Source organism: Drosophila grimshawi, unplaced genomic scaffold, assembly GCF_018153295.1.
Source record: "Drosophila grimshawi isolate 15287-2541.00 unplaced genomic scaffold, ASM1815329v1 contig_848, whole genome shotgun sequence".
In the NCBI taxonomy this organism is placed as follows: domain Eukaryota; kingdom Metazoa; phylum Arthropoda; class Insecta; order Diptera; family Drosophilidae; genus Drosophila; species Drosophila grimshawi.
In genome coordinates, this window is record NW_025063692.1 from 20,365,263 (window position 1) to 20,385,856 (window position 20,594).

Consider the following 20,594-nt stretch of genomic DNA (forward strand, 5'->3'; position numbering starts at 1 on the left):
GCCCATTGATTTCTTTTCGGCGTCCAATGATTGCCATAAACTGCACAGTATAAAGCCAACTAATTTGGCAAAAGAGCCACGACTTGATCGCTTGCCACCAGGTGGTGCCACCTATTCTACCTGCTCCTGTCTCTTAGTGTGTGCGTGTGCGTGTGCGTGTGATGCTGTCATCACAGTTTTAAATATTTATTTACAATTTCATATATATTGTTTAAAACTGTTTCGCATTGACCGCAATAACCGAAAAATGTTCATTGACTCCTGCCACGCTCAGAATGCTCACATTTTGATAGGGGACCAGGTCACTGCGCAATTGGCGCTTAAATAAATAAATTGAACAATTATGCGTGGTTGCGGTTGTTTTGGCTTTGATGGAGTCCACCTCCACGGCCTGGCATAATCCTATTGCCGAGCTGTGTAACCTCGCTTGCGGTCACACTTTTTCTCTGTACCCTGTACCCACATATTTGCAACGGGTATTAGCACTTTGTCGCGAAGCTTGTTACGCATTACAGAAGACTTATCCGACTCCATAAAGTATATATATATATATATATATATATATATATATATATATATATATATATATATATATATATATATATATAATTCATTAGCATCGCTAGCCATGTCTATGCAAACTATTCCCTCAGATTTTAAGTAATAAACTTGATAAGCTATCTTCGCATATGTGCCAGAGTTGGCCAGATCGGATCACTTATTCAGATTTGCCATTGGAACCAAAAGTTGCTGTTTACAGATACTTTAACATGTTTCAATCGGAGAATCTCAAGAACTTGCAATTACATTGAACACTTTCAGATTATCAGCTTCCATTGCTTGATCAAAAGTTTTAATTTGTGATTTGTAATATTTAAAATGGAATAAATATATACAAGAGGATATAATTAGTCGAGCATTGGTAGGTGAAAAATACATATATTTGTATTTTTTAATTTTTTTCTTTTTTTTCAAGCCAAACAGGTGCAAAAAATTAACATCAATTGAATTCAGATTGCGGATGGCAAAAGATTGGCAGGAGAACGGGGATGGGTGAGACATGGGCACTACGTGTTGTGTGGGATTCGGTTGGATTGGGTTAGTCGCTGTTGGAGTGTGGTGCGACATTGTCATTGTTCACACTGCGCCGGGCACTTGTCAATTGCACTTGAATTGCGATTGCGACAGCTCAGAAAATGACACCGCAAGACGACCAGCAAATCCTGACCACACAAGTGGTCACTGGGGAGTGGATAGTTGTTTTGGGGACGAAATTGAGTAGTGAGTAGTGTGTGTATGGGCAATATGCCTGGCGACGTTTTAGCTGCGTCTTGACTTTAATAATGCAGCCGAACAACTCTCAGATGTGGTTGAATCTTTGATGCTATGTGGCATCCATTGCGATTGCGATTGGCATTGTGTTTGCCCCGCGGTTATTTGAGACAACAGCCACAACAGGATCATCATTATTATTAGCATTCAAAGGGGCATGGAAGGCGTTGCCAGGGGGAAGTGCGGGTGTGGCAGGCGCTGGCGCTGGCGCTTGTGCTGTTATTATTATGTGCCAACATGGTCGTCAACGTGATGGCGTCGAGGCGACGATTTCAGCATATGTTACAGCATCATGTGTAGGTGTATGTGTGTGTGATGGTGTGGTGGTCTGTGTTGGTAGGGAGGTATCTTGCTGCCGCGCATTGTTCGATTAATGACTTAACGACGTGCGTAGAATAACTTTGATTTAGTGTCATCTCATTTTGGCAGGCCACACAGCGGCCGTTCCAGCTAATTGTATTTATTTACTAGACACACGCACACGTACAACACACACACACACACACACACACACACACACTCACCCAGTCACCGATTTTAATTAATATGCATATTATATGCATAATTAAACATTTATATTTAACTCGAAATACACACTTATTTATACCCATACAGAATATACTCGAGCCGAATCTATATTAAAATAATTACACATATGATTGACTGACAAGGCTTCCTTCTGCGTTATACAGACTATTGCACAACATCATTATACACTCTAAGCCCATTTTAATGGGTTCAGCGTAGAACGCGAAATAATGGAAATTAATGTAGCAATACGTAACCGGAGACCATAAAAAAGTTTGAATAAATGCAGGAATATCAACAGAAATGTTCATACTCGTACTTTTCGTATCAGAATCGAAATTCCAATTCCTAAATTCCTTTCGCATTTGCCATTGATTTTCATACCGTGTTCCTGGCGTGTTCTCCAATTTCAATTTGGCCAATTCGACCAATTTTACACGTGAAATCATGCATTTTCCAATGAAATTGTAACGTTATGTTGGAATTTGTTTTTGGCAGACGTTTCATTTGTTTACTATACGACATATCCGATTCGTTAACAATTTTACTCACCATCTCGCCATGTATACACATTTTATTAAATGCAGCTGCTATCGCCTCGGTATTTGTCCAATTAACTTCCCACGCTGGCCAAAACTGAACCGGATTGACCAGTTGCATGTCTTGTTACACTTGGCCAGTTGTTTTGTTGGTCAGTTAGTTAGTTGTCCGGCTACGGTTTCGTCTCCGTTTCTACGTCTCCGTATCCGTCGACATTTTCGACAACGAGTGTCTGCCTGGTGGTCTGCCGCCCGGGGCAGATCATGTTTAATTAGCTCTAATGAATATTTAGCCGGCTCGGTCATGGCACGTTTCCCATTGCTGGCCAATGCAATTTTCCTACACGCTTTTCTATTAGTTTCTGACCAGCCCCCACCCCTCCCCCTCCCTCACCCCATATAGCTCTCAAAACCCATTTCCCACACAGACAGATACTCATACGGTCCTTGGCTCGTTATTTGTAATTTGTTGTAAGTTTTTGTTTCAGTTTTTATTGTTGTTGCCAGTTGCCGGTTAACACTAGCCTTGTCCACATTCTATTCCCCGTTCCTCGTTCCTTATTTCCCACTTAACATTCTCCACATTGCCAGATTCCTTTTCCTTATTATACCCTATCCGCATTTTGATAACATCTGCAAAGCCTTCCTTATGCAGTATTTAGATAGTTTGAGTTGTTTTATTATATACATGTATGCATATCTTTTATAGGTATATTTTAGACGGATTTTCCATATTTAATATTTGTAGCTTACAGTCGGCGAAAATTTGGAAAATGTTTTCCTTACTAAATATATATTATTTTAGAGTACAGGAATATATATCTATTTGTGTGTATTACAACAATTGCAAAGAATATGTTTTCAAAAAGGTATTTGATGTCCGCCATTCTTTTGTTGTTGTCAGTTTTGGTACTGTTTCAGTTTCAGTAACCGGTTCCGGTTCGGGCTGTGTTTCGAATTCGGATTCGGTTTCGGGTTTGGTTTCGGGTGTTATTTCCGGTTCCTTGTTGCTGCTGCTGCTGTTGGCCATCGTTGTTTTTATCGACATTGAAATGTGGCCCCAAAACAGTTTCAGCTCATAAAAATACAATTTGCTGCTGCTTATTTTTTACGATGCACATGAGGGCGATGCTTGGCCTCCTGTTGGTCCTGCTCCTGACCCTAGGTCCTGCTCGAAAGGCTGCCTCTGCCGCCATCCATGAGTGTTTCTCTTTGTATGTGTGTGTGTGTGTGTGTGCGGCTTTGGCAAAAACTATTTTCGAGCTTGAAACGACGCACACACATGCTCCAAGTGCGTCCAATGTCCAGTGTCCAATGGCAATCGGGTTGCCACCAAGTTATGTGTCTCTGTCTCTCTCTCTCTCGCTCTCTCTGTGTGTGAGGCAACGTTGCACGTTTTGCGGGGCGGGGAAGGCGTGTCAGTGCCAGCTGCTGCCTGCTTCGGTTGCAGGCATTTAAACGTTTAAGGGATTTGTTTATGTTGCCGCTCCATTTTGGGTCAAGCGATCTGAGCAGCGACAACACCTCCCTCTACTCCCTTTCCCATCATTCTTCAGCTGCAAATTGGCAAGTTGCTTAAACATAAAAACAATGCGGCCAACTGAACGGCCCATGTATTCATAATCCTGCCTAATAATCCACAGCAACTATGCCCTCCCCTCCCACTCCCTCCAACCACCCGTCAACCCACATATATTGGGGAGAGCGGCTTGTACGAATTCATAGAAAAAGAAATGAAATGAAATAAAATAGGCAAAAACGTTTTAGCTAAATAGATAAAATGAGCACAGCTGGATTTTAGGCAGATATCAATTCATATATATATACATACATGGACAGATAGATAAAGGTGAAACTGCTGCGACAGTTTCAATTTGCACTGAAGACAATGATGGTTAACTAAGTTGCCAGCAAATAATTAATCAATATTTAAGAAGTTGCTGTTTTGGTTAGGCGCACTTTAATGCAGACACTTGAAGACGCAAACAGGTTTAAAAGGAGTGCAGATGTACATAAATGCATATTTAGTTTGTATAATACACTAATGCATATTTATATCCGCTGGAGTCTGTCAGACGCCTTTTTGGTGTAGAGAATGTTTGGCTTAAGGGGAGGGTTCGGTTTAAAGTCAAAGCTATTGCACTTATTGTATAATTATGCAATTTAATGAATACTAAAAAGCTGCACAAAGGCTAACACGTTGCAAGGGGCCAGCGAAAGGGGAGATTAAGAGGTATTAGGTAGGGGAAATGACGGTGGCAGCGGCTGGCAGACACATCCAATAAATACAAACAGCACCAAAGAAAATGAAAATGCAACAGAAAAAGCTGAAAACAACGAAACACCCACAGGCCATAATGTGTCTGCTGTGCGTGTGTGTGTGTGTGTGTGTGTGTGTTGCCACTATGTTGATTATTATAGTTATTATTGTACACCGCCAGTTGCACTTAGCAACGGTTATCCGACTCCTATGCCCTTCCACCCAAAACCTTTTTTGTTTCGACATTTTGGGCGCCTTCAGAGCTGCCAACGCGCACAACTGCAGTGGCTTGCTGTAAGAGCGAGACAGAGCGACAGAGGGAGAGAGAGAGAGAGAGAGAGAGAGGGAGAGAAAGAGGTTGGAAGAGTGAGATGGGTATGGCAAGATAATGCTGCGGTATTCAAAATTACAAGTGTGTCTATCCACGTTTCTGTTACCGGTATTTATATTTGTCTGACCAAATTGCAAAACTCATTTCTGAGTCTATAAGCTGCTTAAATGCTTAACGATAAAAGTTTCAAGGAGTCATTTGGATTGATTTGACCAGCTCAAGCTCTGCTCTTTGCACTTCTCCAAACTGAAGCCCAATTACCGATATATTAATAGTAGTCAACGAACTTAACTCTGATTTGACCATTTGATGACAGACCGTTGTTCATTGGGCCAAATGGAGTTGTTTGGTGTGTTCTGTGGAAACCAGGAGGTTTTTACCTGGCGCAAAGATCATCCTGATAGAGTATTAACTTTTAGCTGCGTTTTACCTTCAGCAGTGGCATTTTAATTTTCTTGCCACGCTTTAATCTGCATGTGTGTCTGTGTGTGCGGCTGTGGATGTGGGTGTGGGTGTATGTGTGTCATTTTATGCATGAATTTTTTAATAGCTTAAATATGCGGCAATAAAACTTTAGCACGCTCATCTTATCGCCAACGCTTGGAAGTTCTCAGCTATAGTATAGCTACCCCCCTCTCCCCATCTCTTCCTCGATTGTCTGTCCGTCCTGCGTTCCTCCTGGCTGACCCGACGTCGCACGTAGCTAATAAAAGCCACACCACGGCGTCGAGTCGACTCAGATGCAGATGAAGATGTGGAGTTGCCGCTGGCAGTCGTCGACAAGGTGCTCTCTGCATGTGCCACGCCCACACCCACACCCACCCCCATGCCCACCTCAACTCAACTTAACCATCCACTCACCCGCCCGACTACCTGACTCTGCCGGTAGCCAGCATCTTGACTTTTAACTAGCTAACTTGATAAAACTACAAAACTATACAATAAATATGCAAAGAAAACGCTGGCAACAGAAAAAAACGTGGAGAAGCAGGAGAATGGTGCAAAAGAGTGTCAGGGATACTAGTTGTGTACAGGGAGTGGCGGCGGGGCGTGAGTTGAACATGCTCTGCTGCACATAAGTGTTTTTGCTGGCCGTTGCATTAAAGATGTCCACTAACACGAAATGGCCACTGCCACTGTCTCTGCCATTGCCACTGCCCCGCTAATCTTTCGCAACCCTTGTTCCACTGCGCACTCATGGTCAGATCTTTATGTGTGCTTTTTTTGGTTGCTGCAAGGTGTCGCTTGGCTGTTCCGTGAGCAATTTAACTCATACACCAATTTAGCCTATTATGTTGCTCCCTCTCTCTCTCTCTCTCTTCCACTTCAAATAAAAGTAACTCAGCTCAAGGTAAAAATGAACAAATGAAGAACTCTTAAATTTAATCAAATTGAATAATCCAAATTATAATACTGTCTGAAAATAACTGATTGTACTCCAGAGCATGCCTACTTCTTCATCTTTGAGCTGGATGGAGCTGGAAAGGACGATAAGAATTGTACCGGCTTATGGATATTCGGGTGAATATTTAGTACTGGCTGATATAGTATACTGAGTGACTCCCGCCCAGGTCGTGTGGACTAACAAAAATCGGAGAAAACTAGTCGTATGTATGCCCTCACATATATATATATAGATCTTTTGGCCCTCCATTCAAAGATAAAAGTCTTAGGAAAAAAGGAAGAGCCACCATCTAATCCGTAGTGTAACGATGCTTAAGCATATCTAAGCTAGTATTCGAACCTTTTTTGGAACAGTGCTTTCAGTCTCCGTTGTCAGCTTTTTTGTACGTGTTTGTTTCAATATGCTTGCTTTTATTCTCAGACCTTGTGGGTATGCAGGCGCCGGAGGGCGAGGAGGAGCGTGTGCGTGTGAATGGGCTTTGGCATAGTTTTTAAGTTTATAGGCTTGTTATTTCATTAGCATAATCAAATGGCTGATCGCCCCCAGATGCCTTGAGGGGTGTGTCAACGGGGCGGGGACGAGTCAATCGCTTGTACACATGCATGCATACATGTGTGCGTGTGTGTGCATGTGTGTGTGTGCGTATGTATATATTTCTTAATTCTATAGTTAGGTTGTTGCCTTTCTTTACTTTTCAATCAATTCCCATCGCTTTCACCGTTTTCGCTGCCTTTGTGCCTTTTACTGCCTTCCACGCCCCCCTCCCTACACCATCGCTGTCAGCAAATCTCTGCTGAAAGCCATCAACTCGCAGGCATTGTCAGCGACATAACAAGGAAGCTGTTTACACTTTTCTCGCACCAATCTCCACCCACCCGACTTGTACCAGTACTGCAGAACTTTGTGACGCAAAGCAGATGGAGGCAAGCAGCAGATGAAAACGCAGATGCGAGCAAGTAAAAAGTCGACTTGACTAGGAGATACCACCAGATTAAATTTCCAATACCGATTCTCAAAACACTTCTCTGCTTATTATTAAATAGTTCAACAATTTGTACAGAACAATATTCTAAACACGCTTGGAATGTTTTTGCAATTCATTGTTGATTGGACATCATTAAAAAAAAAGTGAAATATTAAAAAATAAAAATGAAAATGAAAATGAAGTGTCTCTAGTTAAACAGTCTATCAAAAATATATTTCCATATACATCTAATTTACAAAGTTGGAGATTTATTTTTTCTGCCGCCTACATTCAATTTTACAAATGACTTATGCCCTTTTTACGTATTTTGAGTGGGTATAGGGTTGATTTTTACAACAACAACCAAATAAAGAAAAAGCGAAAAGGAAAGAAAGAAATCAAAATGGAATAAAAGTTGTGCGTTTTGCATAAAGTGCGCTTATCCCCGCAGGATATGACTGGCAATGACGCCCCGACTTCTCCCATCTGCACACATACGCCCCTTTATCCATCTATCTATCTACTCAAAAAGTGGGGGAACAAAACACTAACGCTCTAAGGCTCTATGCGCTGTCTAATTTTGCACAAAACTGCGCACCTTCTGGGCAACAGTTTCCCGAGCTCCTTCCGCTTCTCCCCGCTCTGCGTCTCAAGTCGGCAATATGTCAAAAGCGCTGCTCGGCTTTTCAAGTGCACGTGCCGAAATGAAGCTGGATGTGTGTCATCTTCCGCTCTTCTTTCTTCCCTGCACTCCTTTCAATTCGCCACTCCCTCTACGCCCCTGTCCGCATCGGCGTTGCATTGGGAACGCTTTGTGTGCGCCTGTCGCTTGCTTTGAGTTTGGAGCTTTGATTTATGTTAACGCTCCATGCAGCAGCATACCCTGCAGCAGCATCCCCTGCTGCCCCATCCAATTCCTCTATTTCCAATTGCCCCTCTTACACTCTCGCTATGTGAGCCGCCACAAATTGTCTGCATCTGCATACAACAGCGGATAATGGCGCACTAAAATACGAGCTAGCCACAAACACAATTCACAAACAATGCCAATTCACAACACACACAGCACACGACAAACACATTGAATTCTGGCATATCAGGTATTTGGTATTTTGAGCTGCCATTGTTGTTAGCCAAGCAGGTAACAGCCAGTCAACCAGACTAAAAGTAAACATTCAAAGTCATCGAATGCCGAATATCCTTAGAAACTAATCACCAAATATTTCAAGTGATTAAAACATGAATCTGTTATCCTTAGAATAACAGTTAAATATTTTGCAAATGATCTATAGAGTCTATATAGTACTTTAAAATGCATATGTCTAGACTAATGGCTTCTAATGAGGTAATGATTTCTATTCAGCTCAAATTATTTTTCTGTATGCAGTTTTAAATAGCATAACTTACAAAATGGATATCGAAGTCATATAAAACGAAATAAAAATATTTATATATTAAAATGATAAGGGTACTCTGCTTATTAAACAGCAATGTCCCTCCTCCTGGAGTAGGGGTATCCGAAAAGCAATGGGTATTCAGTCTTCCGTTGCAATGGATGCCGAGGTTGGCGTTGTTTCCATTACTGATGCCGTATGGGCAGCATCAACAGCAACAACTATAACAAAAGGACATTGAATATTGGAGCACATTCATTGGATGCTGGTGGGAGTGTCAAACATGCACCATCATTAAGTACCTGTCATTTGATACAATGAGCCAAATAGCCGCCAGTCACCGATTATTATCCGAATGGTTATTGCGGGCATATGAAATTCCCCAGCCCAGCAAGTAGCAGTTGGTCTCTAACCATCTGATATCGATCTGTATATAGTGCACAGTAAGACTGCACTGCTGCACCTTAGTGGGTGGGGGTGTGCCTCTGTGTGGTTGCTGTAACAAGTTCAAAATTTTCAGTTGAATTTGCTCAACATTTCATCAACTTTTCTGGTTGGATATTTAATATCGAGAAACCACCTAATTTACATAATATTACTTAAGCCAAGTCACAATGCTGATATGCAAAACGAATATTAATTTTAACTGTGGATTTCATTTTTATCGGAAATCGATATGTATCGATATTTGCGAATTGGGTCGACTCTGCGAATCTATTAATAATTTGCGGTCTTTAGCTTTTATAATCTTTGAAATGGTCACACAGACGGACATGGCTAAGCCGATTCGGCTGCTGATCCTCATAAGGAATATATGTGTATTTTATCGGATCGGAGATGCCTCCTTCTGCTTGAACCAAACTTTTACAGAGCTTCATGGTATAAAAAGATCGTGAATAAATACAAATTTTACGTATGCATAATAATATGTACGAACAAATATTACGTATGCGTTATAAAATATGTTTACCATGTTTTAATTTAATTTAATTTTGTACGCATGCGAGATAATTAAGGACATTTCAAGTGAAATTCGATAAGTGTAGGGTTAACTACAGGCAGAAAAGTGCCTACCAAAAGGTATATCAGATCGCCACACACAATTATCTTGTGCACACAACAAACACACACAAATTTACATCAATACGTATATCTACAAGATGCAACAGCACCTATCCAGTTGGCCAGGCGCAGCACTATGGATGCGCTGGTCCGGTTTTTTGTGCGTGCTTGGCCCATAACAAAATGCAATTGAACAATGCGCCAATCATTGTAAACAACACCGACCGCGAAGCGGCTATGAAAATGAATTGAAAATCTGTTTTTGCTCAGCGTCTCCAATTTAAAATTAAATCAAATCAATTTCACTTCATTGAACGTTTACTATTTGGCCTGTTCGGCTCGCTCCACCTTCTTGTTCTTCCTTGTCCACAGTGTGGTCCTTACAGCTGCTTTTGTTGTTTTCATTGCACCCTTTTTTATGACCCGCATTTATGAACGCATTGTTCTGCTCTCGGTCATGCCACACATGTGCGCCTCCACTCCACGCCCCTTTGTCAATTGGAATGCATTTGTGAAAATGTTGGAGTCATTTTGTCACTAGATCAAACCTTCTTGACTCAAAAGAAATGAAAGACCTTACGAGTTAAAAAAATATTATTTAGTGTACTCAGAAAATAATTTTTTTTTTAAATTTTGGAAAGGTCTTCAAAATGCTTATGTGAAGTCTAAGAATACAAATGTTTGACAATAATATAAGTAAAAATACCATATATAAGACTTATTGTATACATAAAAACAAGGTTATAGCTTTGGAAAGTTTTGAACCGTTCTCATATAGAGGTCAAGCCTTGATCAAAAAGCTTGGCATGCACCGAACTGGAATAACCGACTAGATCGACTCGGCTGTTGATCCTGGTCAAGAATATATACTATATGGGGTCGGGGATGCTTACTTCTCCCTAATACATACATTTGCACTAAACCATTGCAATAAACTTTAGCAACGTACTTTCTAAATGATTGGGTGACCAACCAATGTCGTTAGTAGCATCTATAGTAAATATGAATAATTTGTTTCAAGTTTTTAATAATCAGATTCGGCATTCTTAATCCTAATACTTACGAGTTATTAATTTAATTAACTATAAGAGCTATTTTGATGTATTTTTATATTCTTACCTGTACTGTTTGAACTGAGCGACAATCCGAGCTTGAATTTGTAACAAAAGTAAAGCAAAACTCATACAACCCAAGTAGTTAAAAAGTAGTTATTAAAATTGGGTCCGAGTCGCAACTATCAAAAATGACAGCATTTTGTTTAATTGGCGGTATATTAAGTAATTAAACAAAATGCTGCATACATACACCAGCAGTCCCACAGAGTGCAGCAAAGCAATACCAATTAATTACACAAATCCCAGATCTATGTAGGTATATCGTATATATATATATCTATTTTTATCCACCTGTCACAATTTGAAACGTGGCAGTTATGAGACATTTCAATTAGAGTTCCTCAGCCAAAGAGTCTTAACAGAAGCGATCTGTTAAACTTTAACCGCTGGGATCAGGCATTACCACCCTCCACCCTCCACCCTGCTGCTGTAGACGCTGTGAAAAGTTTTTATTGAGCAACTAACTGTGAAATTAAATTGTGAATTAAAAGCTGCCACCATGGCTAACAGCGATTACGAACGAGTTGCTACCACTGGCAGTCTGCTGGTGTTGGTGTGAGTAGCGGGGTGGGGTGTAGAGGGTGTACACTGGGGACATGTCGTTAATGCCGCGCTACATTTGTGTCGATGGGAATGCGGCATTGGCATTGGGATTGAGGGTATTGCCAATGCCAAATGGCATGCTATCCACCAAACTCCTCAATACCTCAAACCATTTGCCTTACTGCGAACCGCTACATGGCTGCTGCTGCTGCTGCTGCTGCAGTTGCTGGCGCAGTTGCTAGTTATGGCTGAGACACACAACCGCATGGGTAGCCTTCTTTCGCTATTTGCAGTAAATTGAAAAAGTATTAAATCAATAAATAAAAGTTACGCACACACCCATCGACAAGCATATACATATACCAACATATATATATATATATATATATATATATATATATATATATATTATAAATATATATACGCTGCAGCCCGAAACGTGTAACTTGATTCTTCTTTTCTATTTGGGTGGGGTTTGACCGGAGTGTATGTGTGTGCGTGGTTGCGTGGGTGGGCATGAACGCGGGCTACATTCAAAGCTTACGCTGCACATTTACACGCCCATAGAGAGAGGCCCGCCCACACAGCTTCAGCCCCGCTGTTATCCAGCAACCAGTTCGAGATTCACATACACATTCGCATTGGCTGTGGCCATTTGGGGTTACACGCAGCGCGTGTTAATTACTCGGAACATTTTAAACGGCAGCAGCAACTGCAACAGCAGGCGCGACCACCAGCAGCGAAATTTGTTGTATTGATTTAAAACAACAGTACCGTTGTGTCCACTGCTCACCTGGACAATGGACAATGGACAATTGTCCAGGTTCTGCAAAGCCGGTTGGCAATCAATGGAACGACAGTGTGCAATGTACAAAAATTGCCAACGCGCACAAAAAGCAGCCAACATCAAAATCAAAATAACAAACCAATGCAGCAACAACAACAGCAACAAGTTGAAAGTCAATGTGATTGACTAGTTAATACCCTAATGCGATTTAAATGCATGCATTTAAAGTAGTTGACTGTGTTTCATCCGAATAATTACGTGCATTTTGAATAATGAATTTGATCACATTCATTACAAAATTCATCACTAATAAATATAGACATATCAACAGTGAACATTTGATCTTATTTTTCATATATGAGTACATATATATTAATTTTATATGAGTATTTTCTGTATTTTAAATAATGCTTATATAGGTTTCTGAAGATGCACACCCAGGTCTGAAGGTGATCAGTTTAGAATACCCGACTATATCTTTTGTTATAGTATCAGCTATAGTATCACATAGTGTCACCGTATTATGATACCCTACAAAACCATTTTATGCTTACAGAGCATAACAACAAATGGTGTTTTGGGTCAACAGTCGTTGTGGCCACAGTTTTGGGTGGCTTCTGGTGGGTCAGCTACAATTTTATAGTAGTCGCAATAGCTGCGCATCGTAAATACAAGCATCTGACAGATTGTGGTTCCGCACATGGCCCAATTTTGTGCCATGTCAGGGATAAGAATATTAGCGCCTAATGAGGCTAAGGGCATGACTGTAAATCTCTATCTGAAAGCACGTCCTCTTCAATGGTCCATCTGCACTTTATTAAAAACGAATGCAAATTTTCGGGGCAATTTAATTAGCAGCAAATTCAACAATTTTCATATTTACACAACCCGCTCGTAACTGTCACGGCACAAAACACAAAAAACAAAAAACCAAAAAAAAAAAAAAAAACAGAGAGGGAACTTTGGGACTCTCTGTGGCACTCTGTGGACCTGTGGATTGGCGGTGGCTCAAAGTCAAAGGAACGTCCAACGGTTTTTATTAGAATCGTAAATAGTCTTTACGAGTTGTACGTGCCCAAAATTTGCAATAGGCCAACAATTCGCTTGCCTGCCTCCGTCATCTTCTTCTTCACTGTATACAACAACAAATTATCGACCACGCCTTCTCTTGTCTGCTTGCTGTACTTCGTATCAAAATCATAATCATAATCATTATCATAATCATTATCATTATCAAAGCAATGTTTATGTCCTCAGCTATTCGCAAATTTTCCTCAACTTGGACGAGAGTTTCCAACCCTTCAAAATGCACTCACTGAAACTTTAAGGCTCGATTTTGTATTTTGAACAATCGCACTAGTTGTGGTACATAACTAAAGCCTTAATGGTTAAGCGGCTTAGTTGATTTACTTTATTTTATTAAATACAGAATTGATTATGAATATGACTAACTGAACCGAGACGAATTTAACTTTAATATTTCCGTATACATCGCCATATTTCGACAGTGAAAAACTGTTGTAATATTTATTGTGAAATATTTCGAGTTTCGAGATGAGAATGTTCGATTTAATCAACTGTGCTATCTAAAATGCTGAGACATTCGCTTTCATTTCAAATGGAAGAGTTTACGTTAACTCACTAGCTAATCAAATATTATGGACGCCTATAATTAACCATCATCTCCATAGTTACTTTAATTGTTAACTAAGTATCTCATTCCTCAAAGATTTGATGCATGAATTCTATCGGATGCAGCTATAGGGCTAAGGGCTATATGTGCAGTGGGTGGTGTTTTAGACCCAATGGTTGTTGTTGCTGGCTATTGTTGTTGTAGCATATATAAAACTGTAAATATTTATTGCATTAAATAACGAAAACAAACAGCGTTTTGACATTTTAATTGAATAAAATCGTTTTGTGGTCTTTTAAGGATTATTTCATGGCCAACGTATGCGGAGCTCAAACGCGTGCATACAAACACATAAGTACTTAAATAGATGCATATATATATATATATATATAGATATGTATATATATATATATATATATCTGTGCGAGTGTGTGCTTGTGTTCGCTTCGTCCATCTGTTGTCCAAATGCATCCATGGAATGAATTGAATTGCGTTTGTGTTTGTGTTTGCGCAGTAAGGTGAAAACATGCGCAGACACAAACCGGCTGGCCATTTGTTAAATTTTCGGCCAGACGGCTGAACAGACCTGCCAGCAGTGGCAGGGGACGGGGTGTGACTAGAGGATATATATAGGTTAATATTGTGTATATGGCAGCTACAAGCTTGCATCACATTATGTATAAATGATCAGTAGTATATAAAAACAAGTCGACAAGCAGACACCCTGTAAATCGGCATAATAATTATTTAGCAATCATTTTCATTTCTATATTCGGAGTAACTTCAAATATCTATATTCAAAGATACACATTTGAAAAAATATATATATTTTGGAAATGTGTTTACATTGGAAGATACATTTATGTCTGGTATGCTGACACCGTTTAGGTATAGATTTACCTTATTTATATCGGCATCTCACCATATATATATAGAAATGCAAATCAACCATATATGTATATATATCTAAGATGATGATGTGGAATATATTAATTCTCTAAAAATGAGATGAATTGCAAAAGCTGATTGAAAATAAATGCATACAGCTCTTGTATACACCTTATATACATACATATGTATTTAGAATCTAATTACATACTTATCTTGTCTACGTTTACGATACGTTTATCCATCTTATGCTGGCGAATCTTTTAATATATTTAGGCTATATACGCTTTATTTAATGGTATACAGGGTATGGCGAGAGTGTGTTTACCTGTAGATGACAATGTAAATGTGAATCTGAACGTGAATGCATGCCTCGCCGCTCAAACTAAACACACTCGAGCAAAGGCACAAGTTGAACGTTGTTGACCACGCCCAATGTTTGCTTCAGTCCACACATAAAAGCAGTGCAATTGTGGTGCTCTCTGTGTGTGTGGTGCACGGTGCTGCGGTGCTGCGGTGCTCCTCTGTCTACTCTGTCTGTGCTGTGTCAGCTGATTTGCATTTAATTGCAGCGATTCTAAAATATTTACTCATTTTTTACATAATTTTTTTATTTATTCCTTTTAAGGGAGGGGGTGTAGAAGCATCCTTTTGTGCTTCGTATAAAACAGTCTATATAAATATATATGTATAAGTATATATATATATGTACATACATGTATATATATATATATATGTATATGTATGTATACGTTTGTCGCATATTTTAACGCTGCAATGCCATCCAGCGTTCACTGTTCATTGTTGTTATTGTTGTGGTTGTTGTTGCTGTCGCTTAAGCTGCTTTCAATTTATTGGTGTGTACAGTTTAAGCGATTTCGTTTTGTATTTTTCATTGCTGGCAATTGCAGTTGCCACTTCCTCAGTTCATGCCTCTTGGCTTTTGACAACCCCTTTCTGCCCACCAACGAAAATAGCTACAAAAACCGGGCAATGGATAAAACTTGCCAATTATGCCATTGTATGCAATGAACTGAACTACTCAAACTGCAACAACAATAGCAACGGCAACAGCAACAAAAACAATATGGAGCAGTTGTTCCATGCCACGTGCGGTCCGCTCTTTGCAAAGCTTCTCAATTCTCCGCCTCTTTCCGTTAGGTGTCTAGCGATTTTAAAGCAGCTTTGCCATTCATCGTGCCTTCCGCAGCGCCAAGTGTGGCATTAAATTTGTGCCACCAGCCACAAAAGCAGTAACAACAGTGAATCTACAATCACCCACACTCACTCACACTCATGTCGACCAGCTGGACACTAAAAATATGGTCACAACGCGAACTCGAGTTACGAAACATAGATAAAGAAAGACAAAGAGAGAGAGAGAGAGAGAGAGAGAGAGAGAGAGAGAGAGAGAGAGAGAGAGAGAGAAAGAGAACAAGTGTATTCAAATACCCTGCTTTCATGGGATATCCAATACATCAAATTTGATTATGCGCTACAAACTGTGTTCTTATGCGATTGAAATCGTTTCATATTGATTATTAAATAAATTCAATATATTGCAAGTGTTACTAGCCGAAAAAAGAGTTTCGATTTTGCCATCATGCAAAGCTGTAATTTCAACCGAATTGCTGAAAAGAAATCAATTTTATATATTATGTTTTATATATGTGAGCTAAGTTGATATGCACCTTAACTTGCTGTTTGCATCTCAAACAGATTAGTTCTCAAAGTGTATATCAGTATATCCATTTGAGTAATCGTCAGGATAACGCGTTGAAGCCGAAACTCAGATGCCATAAAAAGTTAAGAAAAAACCAATATTCCATGTTTGAGTTTCGATAGCACATATGATATGTATCAAAGCGAACTTATTATGGGTTACAAAAGCTACAAATGTATACTATCTATGGTTCGATCAGATTGCTATACTGACTGAGCTATTGATGCTAATCAAAATAATTAGTAAATACATCAAATTCTTGCCCTGCACACACAAGTGCGTTATTATTCGAGACAACCTTTTAAATCAGGCATTTATATGCATGTACATACATATAAAAAGATAAACTGAGCCATTAATCAATTTTGGCTGCTCGGCTCTAAAATAATTAAATTTATCGATTATGGGTAATCAACCCTGATGGGCGATAAGCAGTTGGACAATTTTGTTCGAGTTTTTGAGAAAGCTTTGCATTGAAATGAATCATTTTCCCTGATTGTAGTGCGATATAACAAAGGTGTTTGTTTGCAAGCATATGCTAAATACTTTAGCTCGGCTAACGCTTAGTCGAGCACACTCCGCGGCAACTTTTAAGCTGGGCATTGCTTGCTGCGAGCTATTGTTGTTGTTGCTCTGGCTCTGGCTCTGGCTCTGGCTGTGCTGCTGGCAGCTGATAGTCGCTGCGGTTGCTTGCGCACTTAGCGGTACTTTCGACTAATTTTTAATGCCGCTCATATTGTGCACAAAAGCAACAAGCAACTAACGCGAAAATGGCGCAAACAGGCTGCCAGCAACGCCTCTGGTCGATTATATTGTTGTTGTTGCTGTTGCTGTTGTTGTTGCTGTTGCTGTTGCTGTTGCTGTTGCCGTTGCCGTTGCCGTTGCCATACAGGTGTGCACAATAGTAATTGCTCAGAGTGCTGACTGTCGTGTAGATGCGACATAATACTAGATTTCTTACGCCCATCAATTAAATGGTGGGCGCGTATGTGTGTGTTTGTGGTGTCGATTTGCTGACTGCTTTGTGCGTAGACTTTTATGGGCGAGTGTACGTGCTGCAGCACTCCACTGAAATGTTGCAGCCAACGCCTGCAGCCAGTTACTGCAGATAGGGCTGAGGTCGCTACTATAGCGCCTTTTGCATATAGAAATACTTACATACATTTGTCTTTTGCGCCGTCTGCTTTAGCTGCATGTTTGTGTGTGTGTGTGTGTAACTGTGTGTAAGTGTGTGTGTGTGTGTGTGTGTGTGTGTGTGTGTGTGTGTGTGTGTGTGTGTGTATGTTTATGTGCTGTGTTGTGTTTTCATCTGTTCTTGCATTTTGCTGTGGCTGCGGCTGACTCGCGATATTTATTATTGTTGCTGAAATTGCTGTGTGTGTCCTCAACGAACTCCTGCCACAGCTTCTTATCCTACTGCTGCTGTTGCTGCTGCTGCTGTTGCTGCTGCTGCTGACGCATTTAAAGCTTTTGCGGCATATAAATAATAAAAAAAAAACAAAGAAGAGGAACTAGCAGAGCGGAACAAGAAGCAGCGACAACAGCAGCATACAAGTATAAAAGGAAGCAAAAGTTGGGGCAATGACGCCGGCGACAATGGCAACAACAAATGTCCTGTCCCTGTGCTTTTTGGCTTTATAACCAGACTTGGCAGCGTCTGATGATGCGCCCAATGCTTGATTTATTGGGGTCTCGCCCATCCATTCTCCGCATTCTCCCTGGCCACGCCCACTGTCCAATGGGCTGCTAAAATAAAGAAACTTGTTGGTCTTGGCTTTTGAATTTATTATGTTTTTATTTGGCTTTCTTTTCTTTTTGTTTTTTTGTTTTTTTGGTTTTTGTGTTTTTGTTTTGTTTTGTTTTGTTTTATGATCTTTTAGTTGTCGTTATCGATAGTTATTTAGGGGCTGTATTATGTATTCAATTTTTGGTGGCTATGTATTGTTATCGTTATGCATAGTTATCATATATGACATTGAGTATTATATACGATATATGCATGTATGTATGTATTCTCTCTGCAATGCACACAATATTGTCGTAAAGAGGGGTCAATAGCTCTTGAGATATCGTCAATTGTATAAAATATATACAAATTTGTATTTTTGTTTTCGTTTGGATTCAATTGGAAAAGCTTAAGAAATATGATGTACAGAGAATGTTTTTTTTTTCCGGATTATTTGTGGAAATGTGCAAAATTAATTTATTTGTAATGCTGAGAATATAAAATGTGACTATTCAATAAATCATATTCAAAAATGAATCAGTTCTGTATAGAAAGTTGCAGCGTGGAATTTCCAAAGTACTCAAATTAAATCAATTGAAATCGGAAAGTGTATCGAATCGCGTAAGATGATGATGAATGATAATAATGTTGTTGACCCATTGACCGCCTCTTCAAGCGCTGCTTTTGTATGTCTCTAATGATGCTGAATTTCGTCTTCTTTTGTATTGTTTCTGTTCTAATATGCGTTATGTGTTTGTAATTTGAATTAGACACACAATATTTGGGCTTAAATTAGTTATACATACATAGGTATTTTAGTCATATGGCATGGTATAAATTATGTATTTTACATGATGTAGTGGCAACAATTATTTAATAAGTAGCTTTACATTTACCAACTTTATAAATTTGAGTTTAATTTAGTTTTTAGACTGCGGTTAGTGTTGAAAGGGATTTTATTTTCGCTTTTTTTTCGCTTTTTTTTCCTTCCTTGCTTTTTTTGGTTTTTTTTTTTTTGTTTTTGGTTAGGTTCTTATAATGGGATATAAACATTCAACAGAACTCTTGGTTTTAGCCAGCTAGGTTGGTTTCAAGCATAATGATGAGTTTGTATTCGAATTTTAATTTTTTTGATATGTACAGTCTGCAGAGAGTTGGCTAGTTGGGGAGTCTGCTCTCGTTGGATGCAAATTGCAAAAGATTCGCTCTTTATCACATATTTATTTATAGGTATAATATGTAGTATTTTCATTTCTTAATTTTGTATTTTTATTTGCTTTAGTTATAGTATCCTTTTCTATGCATTTTATAAAATAAGTACAAATTTTGCGTTGCGATTTGCATTTTCCATTTGCCATTTTATTATTAGGTTAGTTTTTGTTGTGTTTGTTTCTTTGTTTTTATTCACTTTTGCCATGTTTGCTTATGTTTAGATTAGCTAACAGTGTAGATACAAGATACAAGATACAAGATACAATTTCACTGGCTTTAATTGACTAGACTTGTGTGTGTATTTAACTATCATTTATGTTTGTATGTGTCTCTGTGTCTGTGTGTGTGTGTGTGTGAGTGTGTTTGTGTATCTGCATTATTTGTGACTAGGGTAATTAAGATATTGTTATTTGTTGATTTGTTTTTCTTCTTTTATTTGTTTTTGAATTGCTTTTTATTAATTGGCTAATACATTTATTCACTTTTCTGTTATTAATGGACTACGTACTAGGACAAAAAAATTTCCCAAAAAAAAATCCACATTCTATTTCGTACATATATAGGTACATACATATGCTTAAATACGATTTAAATTGTTTAACTGCTTGTTGTTTCAGTTGTTTTTAGTTTTAGTTTTAGTTTTTGTTGTTGTTGTTATTTGCCAATTTATAATTTACACATTAGATTCAAATTCGATAGATACAATAATTTAGAGTCATTCACATTGATTGCGTGCGCTTTGCCATAACCTCGAAAAAGCCATGTAGCACACACACACACACACACGCACACACGCAAACACTCTGCAGTCCTGAAACCCCCGTTGGCTCCATTGGATTTTAGTTGCCAGTCTTACCAGCTCGATGCAGGATTAGCCAGGAGCCTGGCATTTGCTGCATAAACATAAAATAAACATAGATAAAACAAACTCAGATATAAAACTGCAGTCTTTTTACATTTGACAAATTTGTGGTTATGCGATACCCTGTAAAGGCACATAAGCATTAGGCATTTCACATTTTTCAACAAGAATGTGCTTCAAAGCTAGAACAATACTTTAAATTTCTCTTGACTGGATAACGCTTCTGACTGGCAACAGTGTAAGTATATATCTAAAATGTCTGCTGATCTTGCTACGTTTTGATATCAGTT